The sequence below is a fragment of the Hypanus sabinus genome, chromosome 21, assembly GCF_030144855.1.
Source record: "Hypanus sabinus isolate sHypSab1 chromosome 21, sHypSab1.hap1, whole genome shotgun sequence".
NCBI lineage: Eukaryota > Metazoa > Chordata > Chondrichthyes > Myliobatiformes > Dasyatidae > Hypanus > Hypanus sabinus.
This window is the reverse complement of record NC_082726.1, coordinates 60,433,203-60,448,406: the sequence shown is the minus strand read 5'-3', so window position 1 is coordinate 60,448,406 and position 15,204 is coordinate 60,433,203. Positions and strand designations below refer to the sequence as shown.

The 15,204-nt window shown below is 41.4% G+C and overlaps 1 long non-coding RNA gene across 2 annotated transcripts in view; it reads left to right on the top strand.

The window, feature by feature from the left end:
• Positions 1-2,829: 2,829 nt before the first annotated feature.
• Positions 2,830-15,204, top strand: part of LOC132379262 (uncharacterized) — a 64,695-nt gene continuing 52,320 nt past the window's right edge. For both annotated transcript variants that reach the window (XR_009507346.1, XR_009507345.1), the window contains exons 1-2: positions 2,830-2,947; positions 3,799-3,996. This is a non-coding gene — a long non-coding RNA (uncharacterized LOC132379262). The remainder of the gene's footprint in view (positions 2,948-3,798; positions 3,997-15,204) is intronic.

The following is a 15,204-nucleotide window of genomic DNA, read 5'->3' as shown; positions in this document are numbered from 1 at the left end:
TGAATGAGTGTAACTCCACTGGATCTTGAGGCTCAAAATCAACTCAGGATAATGAATTCCCCTTGATTGGTGTCGATCATAACTCTATATATTCATGCTCTCCACACTATGGCCACAAAGTTTGCCGCCTGAATAAAACCCTGCCATTAGTCATCTGTGCCACTCCAACAGCAGCAAACAAAATCCACAACCTCTACCCACATCATTTTTAAATAAAGGTCAAATTCTGTCTGCTGTAAATTATTAACTTTACATCCATAAACCCTGATGCATATTAGTGAGACCTGCTGTAAATTGTGGGACTGCTTTGTCGAACACCTCCGTTCCATCCACCAAAATCGGGACTTCCTAGTAGCCCAACATTTTAATTTTGATTCCCATTCCCGTTCTGGCATGTTGAATTATGATCTCTTGTGTAACAATGAGGCCACCATCAGGGTGGAAGAACAACACATTAAATTCTGTCTGGGCAGCCTCCTATGATGGCATGAATATTGATTTCTCCTTCCTATAAAAATATTCCTTTCCCTCTTCTTCTTTTCCCCACTATGGCCTCTTATCTCTGCTCACCTGCCTATCACCTCCCCCTGGTTCCACTCCTCCTTCCCTTTCTCCTACAGTCAACTCTCCTCTCCAATCAGATTCCTTTATTACCAGCACTTTACCTTTCCCACTCACCTGGCTTCACCTATCACCTTCTAGCTATCCTTTTTCTGTTACCCCCACCTTTTTATTCTGGTGTCTTCTCTCTTCCTTTCTATTCCTGAAGAAGGGATTTGGTCCAAAACGTCAACTATTTATTCATTTCCACAGATGCTGCCTGACCTGCTGAGTTCTTCCAGCATTTTGTTTGTGTTGCTTTGGATTTCCAGCATAGATTATGCTTACTTGTGATCCTGTGCAAACAAAATAAGTAAACTTTAAGTCTTAACCAGCCTTCTTAAAATTTCATACCACTGAGTAGTGCAGCTTTTATTTCCTGTTGCTGAGATTAGTGTAACTTTATTTATGAACAAATTGTAATTTTATTCCATTTTTCTTCCTGTATACAAAAAAAGGCCCTCAAAAGAGTTGGTACAGGGCAACAAAATAGCTCCATGTAATAAACAATGTCTTTCAGTCTATCGTGTCACAGGTGTTAATGCAAAACAGGGAGGATCAAAAGAACCAAAAGCAATTTTTATGCATTCATGAATTTTCTAGACTCAATCCTGTAATTTACTGGCAATAACAAACTGAAACACATGCAGCTTGCTGAGTTTAAACATGTCCTTGATCACTTATGGAACCAGAATTTGACTCCTGCTGTATACTCAGTGGGTTGACTTCAGTTGGGGCAGTGGTTAGAGTTTCACAATAAGGCTCCTGGACTAGGGAAACTCAGTCAGGGTTCCAGCACCTGTTCATTGTCCTGTTGTTACTGTTACACAAGTGTGTGTACATGGGCAATCCTGAAAGTCCTTAACTTCAAAGCCTCCTGATATACTTTACCTAGGAACATATCTGAAAAAGTAACTTAGTGTGCTATATGTTTGGGTGTCTTTGAATGAGGCAGAAAATTAAAAGTGAGGGGTGAGAATCAGAACTAGATTTTGATATCACCGGGATATGCTGCAAAATTTATTGACTTTGCAACAGCAGTACAATGCAATACATAATAATGCAGAAAAAAATCCTGTGAATTACAGCAAGTATATTATATATATATGTATAACAGAAAAAAAAGAAAATAGTGAGGTGGTGTTCATGGGTTCAATATCCATTCAGAAATTAGATGGCAGAGGGGAAGAAGCTGTTCCTGAATCATTGAATGTGTGCCTTTATGCTTCTGTACCTCCTTCCTGATGGTAGCAATGAGAAAAAGACATGATCTGGATGATGGATGTCCTTAATGATTGACGTCGCCTTTTTGAGGCATCGCTCCTTCAAGATGTCCTGGATGCTATGGAGGCTAGTGCCCACGATGGAGCTGATTGAATTTACAACTCTGTAGTTACTTCGATCCTATGCAATAGCCCCCACCAAAACACACACACACACACACACACACACACACACACACACACACACACACACACCTCGTTACCTCGTTACCTCGTTGCAGCCAGTTAGAATGCTCTCCATGATACATCTGTTGAAATTTGTGCATATTTCTGGTGACATACCAAACTTCCTCAAACTCCTAATGAAATAAAGCCACTGCTGTGCCTTCTTTTTAGTGGCTTTGATATGTTGGGTCCAGGTTAGATCCTCAGAAAAGCTAATTCTGCTAAAACGTGGTGTTCCTGAGCTCTGGGAAGAATGTTTTTTCTAGTGATGTTTTCAATGTGTGATTTACTGTAGCAAACTGAGTAGGAAATGCATAACCCTTTCGCTTCACAAGGCACCGTTATCACAATCGTATGGTCTAAATCAACCTCATGTGTTTGCAGTATTTTGTACACACAACACTGGGATGTTGTAATTATACCCAATGGAAAATCTTAATTAAAAAAGGCACCAGTAAAAAAACAACACTAATTATTCCTCATTGCTTAATTTCTCATCTGACTGTTTCTACCTCTACATCCCTCCTCGTTGACAGACGTCCTGTTGTAAAAGTCGCTGGACTTTGGATTCTGAGTTAATCATGTTCTGCTTTATTATGTGTCAGTTATTAATAACGTGGTTTTGGCTCACAAAGGTTGAAGGCTGTATTAATTATTAATAGTTTGGAAACATATATTACTGTCCTTGACATCTTATTTAGTAAATACATTGCTTATTGTGGGAGGAATTCCATCTGCAGTTTCTACCTTTGGCACATTCCAGATTATCATCACTCCCCCACTGGCAGTCTTGCCTTCAAGTACAGAGGCCCTAAATTCCAGAATTTCCCACTCTAGCGTCTTCTTGACTCTACTTCTCTCTTGTACTTTAAATTGCTCTTTGAAAATAGCTTGTTGAGGTAACTTCTGACTTACTCCACTTTCTCTTTACCAGTGTCTCAACTTTGTCAGCGCACGCTTTGTCATTTGTACCTCATTGTAGTGCAGCATGGTAGCATGGTAATACTTTCGGCTGGGTCACAGTATGAAGACTTTCCTTCCTCAGTTGCCAACAGTGGAAGACATGACAAGCCATCAGCATTGTTGTGTTGTTTGGTACCCTTGAATTCTATGTAATGTGACTGGGCTCCTAGAAACAGTGCCCGACGTTGTAATCGGGTAGCAGTCATACTGGAATTCCTTTCCAAGGATTGAAAATGGACACAAGGTGCTGGTGATCTGTAACTCGTGTAAACTTTGACCGTAGAGGTAGTGGTGGAGCTTCTTTATTCCCCATACCAGACTTAAGACCTCTCAGCTGAACTGGGCATAATTGCGTTCTGTGCTTGTTAGTAATCTTGAAACAAACACAATTGGGTATTCAGATACACCTTTCATAATGTGCAACAAAACAGCTCCATCACATGCCAATCTGCTGGGCAGGGTCATAATGGATGACCAGTTCATCAGAAGTTATCAGTCTCTTTGTTTCCTTGAATGCTTTTTCACATCTTTCTGACCATTCCCACTTTGCTCCTGTCTGTTACAGTGCATTCAATGGGTGTAGCACTGCAGCAATGTTTGGGAGAAATCTGTAGTAGTATTTTACAAGGCCTAAGTATGACCAGAGTTGTGACACATTTTCTGGTTTGGGTGACTGTAGCATTGCTTCAGTCTTTTGTGACTTATGTAAGCCATGTTGGTCAATGACATGCCCACAATATGAGATTTCATTCTTGAAAAACTCACATTTCTCTCTCTTTGCACACAGACCAAACTCACTGAGCCTGGTAAGCACTTTACCGAGGTTCTGGAGGTGCTCGTCATCATTTTTGTCAGTCACGATGATGTCATCAAGGTAGCATTGTGTTCCTGGGATACCTTGGAGCACTTGGCCCATTGCTCTTTGCCAAACTGCTGGAGCTGATGCGATGCCAAAGACGAAGCAATTATCCTGGAAGAGTCCATTGTGAGTAACTTCTTGCTTGACTTCTCAATCTCCATTTGCAGATAGACTTGGGACAAGTCAGCCTTTGAAAACCTTGCACCCCCTGCCAAAGACCCAAAAATGTCTTCTATTCATGGCAGGAGATAGTGCAGAGTACACAGCACTGGGTTGATGCTCACTTTGAAATGTCCACGTATGTGAACGGCTCCAGCTTTCCCTTTCTTGATCACCGAGACAATGGGCATGGCCCAATCACTCCACTCAACCTTGGAGAAAATTCCAGATACCTCCAAGTTCTGAAGTTCAACAACCACTTTAGGACATAGTGTGTTAGGTACTGGATGCACCCTATGGAACCTTGGTGTTGCTGCTTCATTCAATTCAATTCTGACCTTCATGCCTTTGAGTTTACCAATCTCCTTCTCACACACCTTCTCATTAATATTAAGCAGCTGTGCCAGTCTCTGGTTAATGCCACCATTTGGGCTGCCATAGTCTGTTGATGCCACATTGAGAGTTTTGATTGAGTGCCAGTCTAGTTGGATTTTTCTCAATCATTCACATCCAAAAAGTGTTGGCCCTCTACTTTTCAATATATAAAGCTCTAACTGTTATCTTTGGCCTCCATACATTACCTTCGCTTTCACTTTGCCTTTGGGGACATTTTTTCGCTTGTGTAGGCCTTTAGCATCACTGAGGTCTTCTGTAATGATATCTTAGAAAACAATCTGTTACAGTCAGCCTCTGGAATTAGAGAGAAAGCTGACCCTGTATCCAGCTCCATTTTCAGTTTTATACCAGATATATCTATTGTGATCTGCTTCAGACAGACAGACATACTTTATTGATCCCAAGGGAAATTGGGTTTCGTTACAACCTCAGTTATACTATGCAGCTCAGGTATGACAGTGCACCTTTGTCAGACTCTGTGTTGTCTGATTCTGTCTCACATTTGGTAACTTTATGCGTTTGCTTAGTTTTGTGTTTGAGACTTTTCACTCAGTTGTACTTTTTGTCTGCCTTGCACACTCTCTCTGTGTGAATTGGTATGTGACACTTTCTGCAGACTTTTTCTTTGAGCCAACAGTCATTTACATCATGGGAACATTTGCCATGTCAATAACATTTTTGGCTTTTTGCAACATTCATGGACATTTTGTGCATTTCACATTCTAACCTCCTTTCCTGTAGTTCTGCTGCATCCTTTGCAGTCTCTAAAAATATTGCAATCGTCAGTGAATGCCCATTCTATGGTTAGATCTCTTTTGGATAGTTGCCTCTTTTGAGTGCTTTGATTACACATGCCACATACAAGGCTGTCCCTTAATGCATCATAAAGTCCATCTCTAAAGTCACAGTACTGGGAAGGTTTGCACAGTTTTGAAATGTATTCAGAAATGCTTTCATCTTTTGACTGGTTCCTTTTGAAAAAATCTCTATCTCTCAGCTAATGCCAGCAGCTTAGGGCTCAATGATTTTGTAAAATTGTAACGATTTCGTTGAGCATTGTGCTTGCTGGTTTTGCAGGGGTTACTAGGTTTCATAAGAGATTGTACATCCTTGGACCCACTAAGCTAAGAAATGTATGGGCTTTCCTTTGCTCCTCCACGTTCCACCCTCTAGATATACAAATCCTAGCCTTCATTAGCGCTATCAAATTAATCAACTTTCCCAAATGAAGCCATTGCCTCATTAACTTGACTTTAAATTCAGTGTGTCTTTCACTGTTACTCACAGGTCCTTCGGTTTTCTCGTGCTATTTAACTCTTGCTATCTTGTCCCGTAATCATACCATAACTGTTGGTGTGGCTTGTGATATTTTCTGACATTTAGTTTTGTATCTGTCGCCAGCTTGTTGTGTCTATGTACAACTACGTATCAATTTTTTAAAAGCATGCATGTGGGAGATGGCTTTAACTGGTGTATTCACGTTACAGTGACAGAGAGCAAAATTCATGGGTAGACAACAGATCAACATATAGTGCTAAGCGGGGCAGGGAGGTGCTCATTGCTCTAAAGGAAATAGATCCGTACATTACATTTCAATATTTCGATGTATGTGTAATAAATAAAGCTTTTACTTAAATCACAAACACAAGATATTCTGCAGAGCTGGAAATCCACAATAATACATAATTAATGCTGGAGGAACTCAGCACATCAGGCAGCATCGAAAGTTGATGTTCTAGCCAAGACCATTTATTCGCCTCCATTGATACTACCGGACCTGCTGAGTTCCTCTAACATTTGTGTGTTGATGTTTTATCTAAATGTCAGGTGAGAGAGAGATGAAGGTATTAGTTGGGGTCAGGTGAGGTACGAATGCTGCTGAGGGCCTGAGTGCTAAACCCATAAAACAAGGTACACTTCCTCTCACAGTAGAGGCTTGCAGAACATTATGTAAATGGCTGTTCATCTTCTGTCATTCCAGTGAGGAATTTGACAAGTTGTCATTACCACAGAAATATCACAGTTGAACTTGACTGAATTTGGGCCAAATGCATGAGCACTTTTACTGTTTAGCAAGAGTGACCAGGTGGTAGTTGGTGCCAGTCCTATGCAGATGCTCTCCCTTTCCTATTCTTGAGACACAGAAACCAATAGAATTGTCTTCTTGAAGCCCTAACTAAATTCACCAATCTCAACACAGACAGGAATAAACTCTAGAGCCCTCATGACTGTATTGTGCATCAATACCACATCTGTTGAATTTTCATGAAGACGGCGCTGTGCTGTGGTCTCTGTCAAGGTCAGGGCTCAGACAGTTGCTCTTTTAGTTATTTTTTAAGTTCATAAAGATGGTTTCAACTTTGCCATGAACAACCCCAAGCCTAACTGTGAAAGGAGGATGGTTACCTAGCAACCCCATCCCATAAAAACCCAGTGCTACAGAAACGCCAACAGATGCTCCAAAGACTTCATTGTTGGGAGAGGAAAGGGGCACCAAAAAGATGAGCTACAACATTAAAGACTGGCCCAGGACAGAGAACTCTGATAAGCTTCTGTTGGCAGCCTATGCCCTAGTAGGGGCAATGGGCTTAAGTAAGCAAGAGATGGTTTTGAGGAAAGAAGGGAAGTTAGTGGTCATGTTAGATTTTAGGGACAGGGATGTGGGAGAATTAAAGGTCAGACTGGAGTCTAGGCCTCTGCTCCATACTCAAAGGCCAGCAATGTGACGTGGGACATCCATTGTCAGATGTTGGGCCAGCAGACCCAGCAGGTCATCTGCGGGTTCCGGGATTGGAATTCCGTGCAGGCAAGAGACACGAGGGCCAGCGACCCCCCCCCCCCCCAAGGTGCATGAGTTGGCAAGAATGGAGTTCTAAGCTTAGTGTTTGATGTCCCGTCATTGGCAAGTGTGGAGTTCGAAGTCTCATCCAAGAGTCCTCATCCAAGTTCCTCATTCATCATAATCAGTGAGTTCTGAGAGTGATACAGAAGATTGAAGCCTGACGGTCAATCAGAAGTTTGCAGGAGCCTAGGTCTGCAAGTATCTGCAGTTCCACTGTGGAAGTCAATTCCCACTGCCTGTGAATCCATGAGTCCTCCAGAGGCCAGAGATGGCCAGTCTTGTGGTTGGAGGACTGTGTATGTAGGAGGGTGGGAAGGAGAAATGCAGTGTGTTTTGCTGTTGTTGTTTTACTGCTTCCTGTGTTCTGTTTTGAATCATGGGCTTGTTATTTTGGTGCTGGAATGTGTGTGACACTTGTGGGCTGCCAGCAACACACCATTGAGATGTGTTGGGTGTTAGTACAAATGACGCATTTCACTGTATGTTTCAATGTACATGCGATATATTTCTTGATTCGTTAGGGCATGAAGGGATACGGGAAAAAGGCAGGAGATTGGAACTGAGAGAGAAATAGATCAGCCATGATGAAATAGTGGAGCAGACTCAATGGGCCAAATGGCCTAATTCTGCTCCTTTATCTAATAAGTGAATCTGAACCTGATGCTGTATTTCGTTCCCATAGTACCAAAATCAATTGACCTCAGCCTTGACTACTTTTGATTGTTGAGCATCTGCAGCACTCCACAAAAGTGAATTTCAAAAGCCTGCAACTTCTGAGTGAAGAATTTTATCCTTGTCTCAGTCTATCCTTTAGGTTAAAGCAATACCTGCTGGTAATAGGTACCCCACCTGTAAGGCATCTGCCTTTCTAAGTTGCACTGAGTAGAGCCAAACCTCACTCAATAAAATCCGTATTACACTGAGTGCTAACTACTCAATCAACCAACACGAAGAGTCCAATTTTATTTAGCTGTATTTGCTCCATGAATCTGTTTCTTTGGTTCCGTGTGGTCTTTGCTGAGTTTTTATTGACCTCAGTCTGGATAAAAATGTCACTGCTATAACGGGGCTTGGTTATTTGAGATAGAGTGATGAAAATCAACTGTGTTTTCCACATGGATTACAGCTTAGTGGCCTGCAAGAGAGTGCATGTGTGTAAGAGTCAGTTAAAAATGAATGCAGGCCAGATGTGTTGTCTATGCCCGGAATTGTGAATCAAAATCAGAATCAGGTTTAATATCACTGGCATGCATCATGAAAGTTGTTGTTTTGCAGCAGCAGTACATCACAATACATAATAAAATAACTATAAATTACAACAAGAAGTGTACAGTATATATAAAAAATAAATTAAAGAAGTAGTGCAAAATGAGAGCAAAAGATAGCATGCATGGGTTCATTGTCCATTCAGAGATCTGATTGCAGAGGGGAAGCTGTTCCTGAAACATTAAGTGTGTGTCTTCAAGCTCCTCTACCTCTTCCTTGATGGCCGCAATGAGAAGCGGCCCTGGTGTAACTCACCAGGACAATTAACGTCTGCTCCCACACAGCCCTGCTAGGGAACTGCTCTGTGAAGTACTCTTAGCTGAAGTAACAACACTATAGGAGAAGAGAAAACTTCAAGAAAGAACATAGAACATAGAAATCTACAGCACATTACAGGCCCTTTGGCCCACAATGTTGTGCCGACCATGTAACCTACTCTAGAAACTGCCTAGAATTTCCCTAGTGCACAGCCCTCTGTTTTTCTAAGCTCCATGTACCTGTCTAAGAGGCTCTTAAAAGACCCTATTGTACCCACTTCCACCTCTGTTGCTGGCAGTGCATTCCACGCACTTACCACCCTCTGTGTGAAAAACTTACCCCTGACATCCCCTCAGTACCTACTTCCAAACACCTTAAAACTATGCCCCCCTCATGTTAGCCATTTCAGCCCTGAGAAAAAGCCTCTGACTATCCACACAATCAATGCCCCTCATCATCTTATATACCTCTATCAGGTCACCTCATCCTCTGTCGCTCCAAGGAGAAAAGGCCGAGTTCACTCAACCTATTCTCATAAGGTACACCCACCAATCCAGGCAGCATCCTTGTAAACCTCCTCTGCACTCTCTCTATAGTATCACTCTATAGAAGAGGAGAAAAATCTTAAGACCATTAGACCATGAACCATAGGAATGGAAAGCCATTTGGCCAATTGAGTCTGCCCTGTCATTCTATCATGGCTGCTTTATTATCCCTCTCAACCCCATTCTCCTGCCTTCTCCCTGTAACCTGTGACACCTTTAAGAGAAACTGTACAAGGAGTTAACTGCTGCTGGTATTATAACCCATCTGGAATATTCAGTCCAGAAAGCTTTTGAGCTTGTTTGCTGACAGAAGCAAAAGGCTGCCTATAATGGGCAACAATAGTGTTACTGTCTCTTGCTCTAATAAGTCATCTACAATGATTTCATAGCTTTATTTAGCGGCAGAAAGAACAGAGATAAACATCAGGTCAGTGAATAATCAGACAAATCAATTTTGGCAAACATGATAAAACCCAAACAAGAACTCATTTATAGTGCGCTTTCACTGATCGTAAACAAATTTATTTACAGCTGAGTGCTACTAAAGAAAAGCTCACAGATTCGCCACAGCCTAGGTGGTCTGAGCCTGTGCATCACTGTAAATGTCAACAGACTGGCATAATTTTGCTCTGTATTCCAAAATATATCCATATTATTCTGCAAAATGTTTCGAGAGCTGTGTTGATGACCTGATTCGTTTTCCCACTCTTTGCTGTGTTGCTCTCATCCAGAATAACAGTTGATGTAGGGGAGAGAGAGAGCAGGCAGAAGGTAAAAGGGGGGAACCAACTAATTTTCACTGCATTAGAGTGAAAAATAAAGAGGCAAGCTTCCAAGCCCTGAGTTCCGGTGACCTTCTGGGAAGAGCAGTTATGCAGTTATTGAGAGAATGTGCCATCATTATTAAATGTGATGCCAGCCAGCATAATTAAGCTGCCTTTTGGCACTCAACATGTGGCCACCCACATAATGCTGGCCAGAGGGACAACATGGTGATCAGAAACTTTGTTATGGTGAAGTGCATCTCATCTAACTGCTGACAATGTTCTGTAGTTGCTGCATAGTGATCAGAAGGCTTTTCCTAGCCCAGGGGGCTGAAGTCATTCAAACCAACTCTGTGGCTTCAGAAACAAGAGAAAATCTGCAGATGCTGCAAATCCAAGCAACCCACACAAAATGCTGGAGGAACTCAGCAAGCCAGGCAGCATCTATGGAAAAGAGTACAGTCAATGTTTCAGACAGTCTGAAATGTCGACTACTACAGTATACTCTTTTCCATAGATACTGCCTGGCCTGCTGAGTTCCTCCAGCGTTTTGTTTGTGTTGTTCTATTGCTTCAGGTTGGCTAACTCATCAGGTGGCAACCTCATCTCAGAGGCCAGCAATGAAACTCAGTTATAAGACCACAAGATATAGGAGCAGAGTTAGGCCATTTGGTCCATCAAGTCTGCTCCATCATTTCATCATGGCTGATCCATTTTCCCAGTCTCCATGTCAATCCCAATCTCCTACCTACTTCCTGTATCCCTTCATGCTCTGACCAATCAAGAATCTATCAACCTCTGCCTTAAATATACATACAGACTTGGCCTCCACAGCTACCTGTGGCAATGAATTCCACAGATTCACCACACTCTAGCTAAAGAAAATCCTCCTCATATCCATTTTAAAACAATGCTTGAATTCAGCAGCATGAGAGGAGATCTTATAGAAATATATAAAATTATGAAAGGGATAGATAAGATAGAGGCAGGAAATTGATAGGTGACGCTAGATCTAGGGACATAGCCTCAAGATTCGGGGGAGCAGATTTAGGACAGAGATGAGGAGGAATTGCTTTTCCCAGAGAGTGGTGAATCTGTGGAATTCTCTGCCCAATGAAGCAGTGGAGGCTACCTCAGTAAATATATTTAAGACAAGGTTGGATAGATTTTTGCATAGTAGGGGAATTAATGGTTATGGGGGAAAGGCAGGTAGGTGGAGATGAGTCCATTGCCAGATCAGCCATGATCTTATTGAATGGCAGAGCAGTCTGTATAGGCCTGATGGCCGACTCCTGTTCCTATTTTTTATGTTCTTATGCTCCTGTATTCTGAGGCTATGTCCTCTGGACCTAGACTCTCCCATCATAGGGGCATAGACTAAGAGCTCTCTATTAAATCCACACAGAAACATGCCACACACTCAAGTATCCATGTCAACCATCTAGCTCCCATATGTACTAATCTTATTTACCAGCACTTGATAGCCTTCTATGTCTTAAAGATTTCAGTGTTCATCTAATACTGTTTAAATGTTGTGAGATTCTCTGTTTCCATTACCCCTTAAGCAGTGCGTTCGAGGTTCCAGCCATTATCTTGGTGGAAAAAAATCTTCCTCAGATTTCTCTCTAAGTTTCTATAGCCTCTGTTTTAGATTATAGAGAGAAGTTTCTTCCCATCTGTCTTATCTGTGTCCTCCTTAACTTACTAATCACTCAGTCATATCCTCTCTCAGCCTCCAACATCAATAGTACATACAACCTGTTGTGTTGAATTGGAAGTTTATATTATTTATTAGTAAAGTTAAGTCAAGTTTATTGTCATTTAACCATATTCATGTGTCCCGTCAAATGAGACAATGTTTCTCCAGGCCAGAATGTAAAACACAGTAGTGCACACATATAACACACACAATAACTTTGAAAAGTAAGGATTAAATCTAAAATGAATTATGCATAGATAAACATGGTAAATGCATAAATTAAATATCGTAGGGTACAGTACAAATTATTTGAATACAATGCAGCCAGTTCCGAAGCCTGATGGCCTGAGAGAAGAACCCGTTTCACATCCTGACCATTCTTGTCTTTTTGTATCAGAGTTTCCTGCCCGATGGTAGAATGTCAAAGAGGAGGCTGGATGGATGGGTGGGATCCTAGATAATACTAACGGCCCTGTGTACACAGTGCTCCTGATAAATGTTCCAGATGGATGGTAGGGAGACCCCTATGATCTTCATGCCTTTCCCACAGTTCTTTATGGGGACATTCCAGATGGAGATACAGCTTGTCAGAATACTCTCAGATGTAAAATTCAGTTAAGATAGAGGAAGGGAATGAGAGATTCATTTTAATTATTACTTCTGGAAATGGATTGTTTCTGTTTTCTGTGTAATAATATTTTTTGTCTACTGGGTATAACCAGCTAATACATAATCTCTCATCAATCAAAATTATTTGGTCAGACACCCAGGACATGCATGCAAGTTTAGCAATAGCACAAGAGATCTAGAGCTATTAACTATAATTATTTGGTTCATTAGGGTTGTACTGTTAGTCAGATACTCAGTTTAGCTTTGGTGTGAAAATGAATCTGTGCCTTGGGGCCAGTACTCAAGTAGGCTCTTTGATACTTGTATAAGAACAAAATTGAATTTATTGTCATATACACAAGTATGGTGTGATTCAGGTACAATGAAAAACTTGCTTGCAGCAGCATCACGGGCAGGTAGATTCAGACAACAACACACATAACATAAATTATGCATGTATTGCAGATAAATTAAAGACAAGGAGGGAGAAGACTGTGCAAAACTAGACATTAGTGCAGAATCATCAGTAGAAACAGGTCTAACATGGTTTGTCGTGCTCAATTGTTGAGGTAGGGGTAGGATTGTGCAGCTTCAAGAAGCTGATGGTTGTAGGGAAGTAGCTGTTCCTGAACTGGGTGGAGTGGGACTTGAGTCTCCTGCACCTCCTGCCTGATTGTAACTGTGAGACAAGGGCATGGCCCAGATCTATTTGAAAATGCATGGGAGTGTTTACCATGGATCAACTTTTCCCACTGCTTTAATTTCAAGGAGGGCTAGAACCAAATATGTGCCCCAAATTTTTAAAATTTCAATATTTTTTATATTCTTCCAGGAAAACAACAAACTGGAGTCAGCAGAACATCTTATGAAATTCACATCTCATATGTAATCCTTGTACAGAGTCAAAGAGTAATTCAGCACGGTAACAGACTCTTTGGCTGAACAGGTCTATGCATTCCAAGAAATCCCATCCTGGCTAGTCCCATTGGCCAGAAATTGGTCCATAATCTTCTAAACCTTTCCATTCCATGTACCTGTCCAACTGTCTTTTCAAAGATTTTATTATACCTACCTCAACCACTTCCTCTAGCAGCTCATTCCATATGGATATCACACTTTGTGTATAAAATGTTGCCCCTCAAGTTCCTCTTAAGTCTTTCTCCTCTCACATAAATCTAGACCCTCTAGTTCTTAATACCCCAACTCTGGGAAAAAGGCAAGTGATTTTGTCTGATCTAATGTATTCTCCTCTATAAAATCATTGGCATTGGTTAAGTAACACAGTAAAGAATGATCAGAATTTTGAAACTGTCTGTGCTGATCAACTGGCCGGAGTGTTCACTGAAATGTTTAACCTCTTGGTTCAGCAGTCTGAGATACCCTACTACTTCAGGCAGGCTTATACCAGTGCCTAAGAAGAATATGGTGACCAGCTTCAAAGTCCAGTAGTACTTACAACCATAGTGATGAAGTGTTTTGAGAAGTTGTTGCTGAGAAGCTATATCAACTCCTGCTGAGAAGCAACTTGGATCCATTCCAATTTGTCTACCAGAGCAACAGGTCCACAGCAGATGCCATCTCATTGGCTCCTTACTCAACCTTGGAACTACTGGACAGTGGAAGTGCATACATCAGGATGTTCTTTATCGACTGCAGCTCAATGCTCAATACCATCAACCCTCAAAACTAAGCTGCAAGACCTTGGCCTCAATACCTCCTTGTGCAGTTGGATCCTCAATTTCTTCACTTGTGGATCCCAGTCAGTTCAGCAACATCTCCTCCATCAGCACAGGTGTACCACAAGGCTGTGTGCTCAGCCCACTGCTCTACTCGCTTTACACTCATGACTTTGTGGCTAAGCACGGCTCCAATTCCATATTCAAGTTTGCTGATGACACCACTGTCGTAGGCCAGGTCAAAGGTGGTGATGAATCAGCATATTGGAGGGAGATTGAAAGTCTGGCTGAGTGGTGCCACAACAACAACCTCTTACTCAATGTCAGTAAGACCAAGGAGTTGATTATTGACTTGAGGAAATGGAACCAATGGTCCAGGAGCCAGTCCTCATAGAAGGAAGGATCAGTAACTTTAAAACTCTTAAATTCCTTAAAATTCCATTAAAAAGGAGCTCCCACACAGTCAAGGGGAGAACTTACAAACTCCTTAAAGAATATGGCAGGAATTGAACCCAGGTTGCTGTTATTGTAAAGTGTTGTGCTAACCACTATGCTACTGTGCCACCCCATGGTATTCCATATGGTTATTATTCTGTGGGTTTAATGAGAATGCCTGCAAGAAAATGAATCTCAGGGTTGTATATAGTGACACTGATAATAAGTTTACCTTGAAGTTCGAACTTTGTCTGCGAATGTGTTTGGCGTAAGTTTAAAGTCTGTCATGTTTGCTCCATCTCAGTGTATATAATAAATGTGACATGTAGTTTGTAGTCTGAGATAGATACATCATTCACTGAGGGGACATGGGGAGCACAATTTGTTTTGTGCTGTCGCCAATGAATTTGTTGACAGTATATAGAGATTATTGTTTATCCTTTGCATGTTACATTATCGAGTATTTTGTGCTTTGGTTCACTAGAAATCAACATGTGCTTATAACATCTGTAATGAGTCAACAAAAGTATGCTGGATTCAGTACTTGTCCGGAGGCAATTTCTATGATATTCTCATCTTATCATTGGAACCTAAATGCAAACCTGTTTCAAAACTTCGGTTTTTTATTATTTTCTATGTTTTGATTCCTGGTCTCAACACCTTCACCAACCTTCTCTTTTGTTCA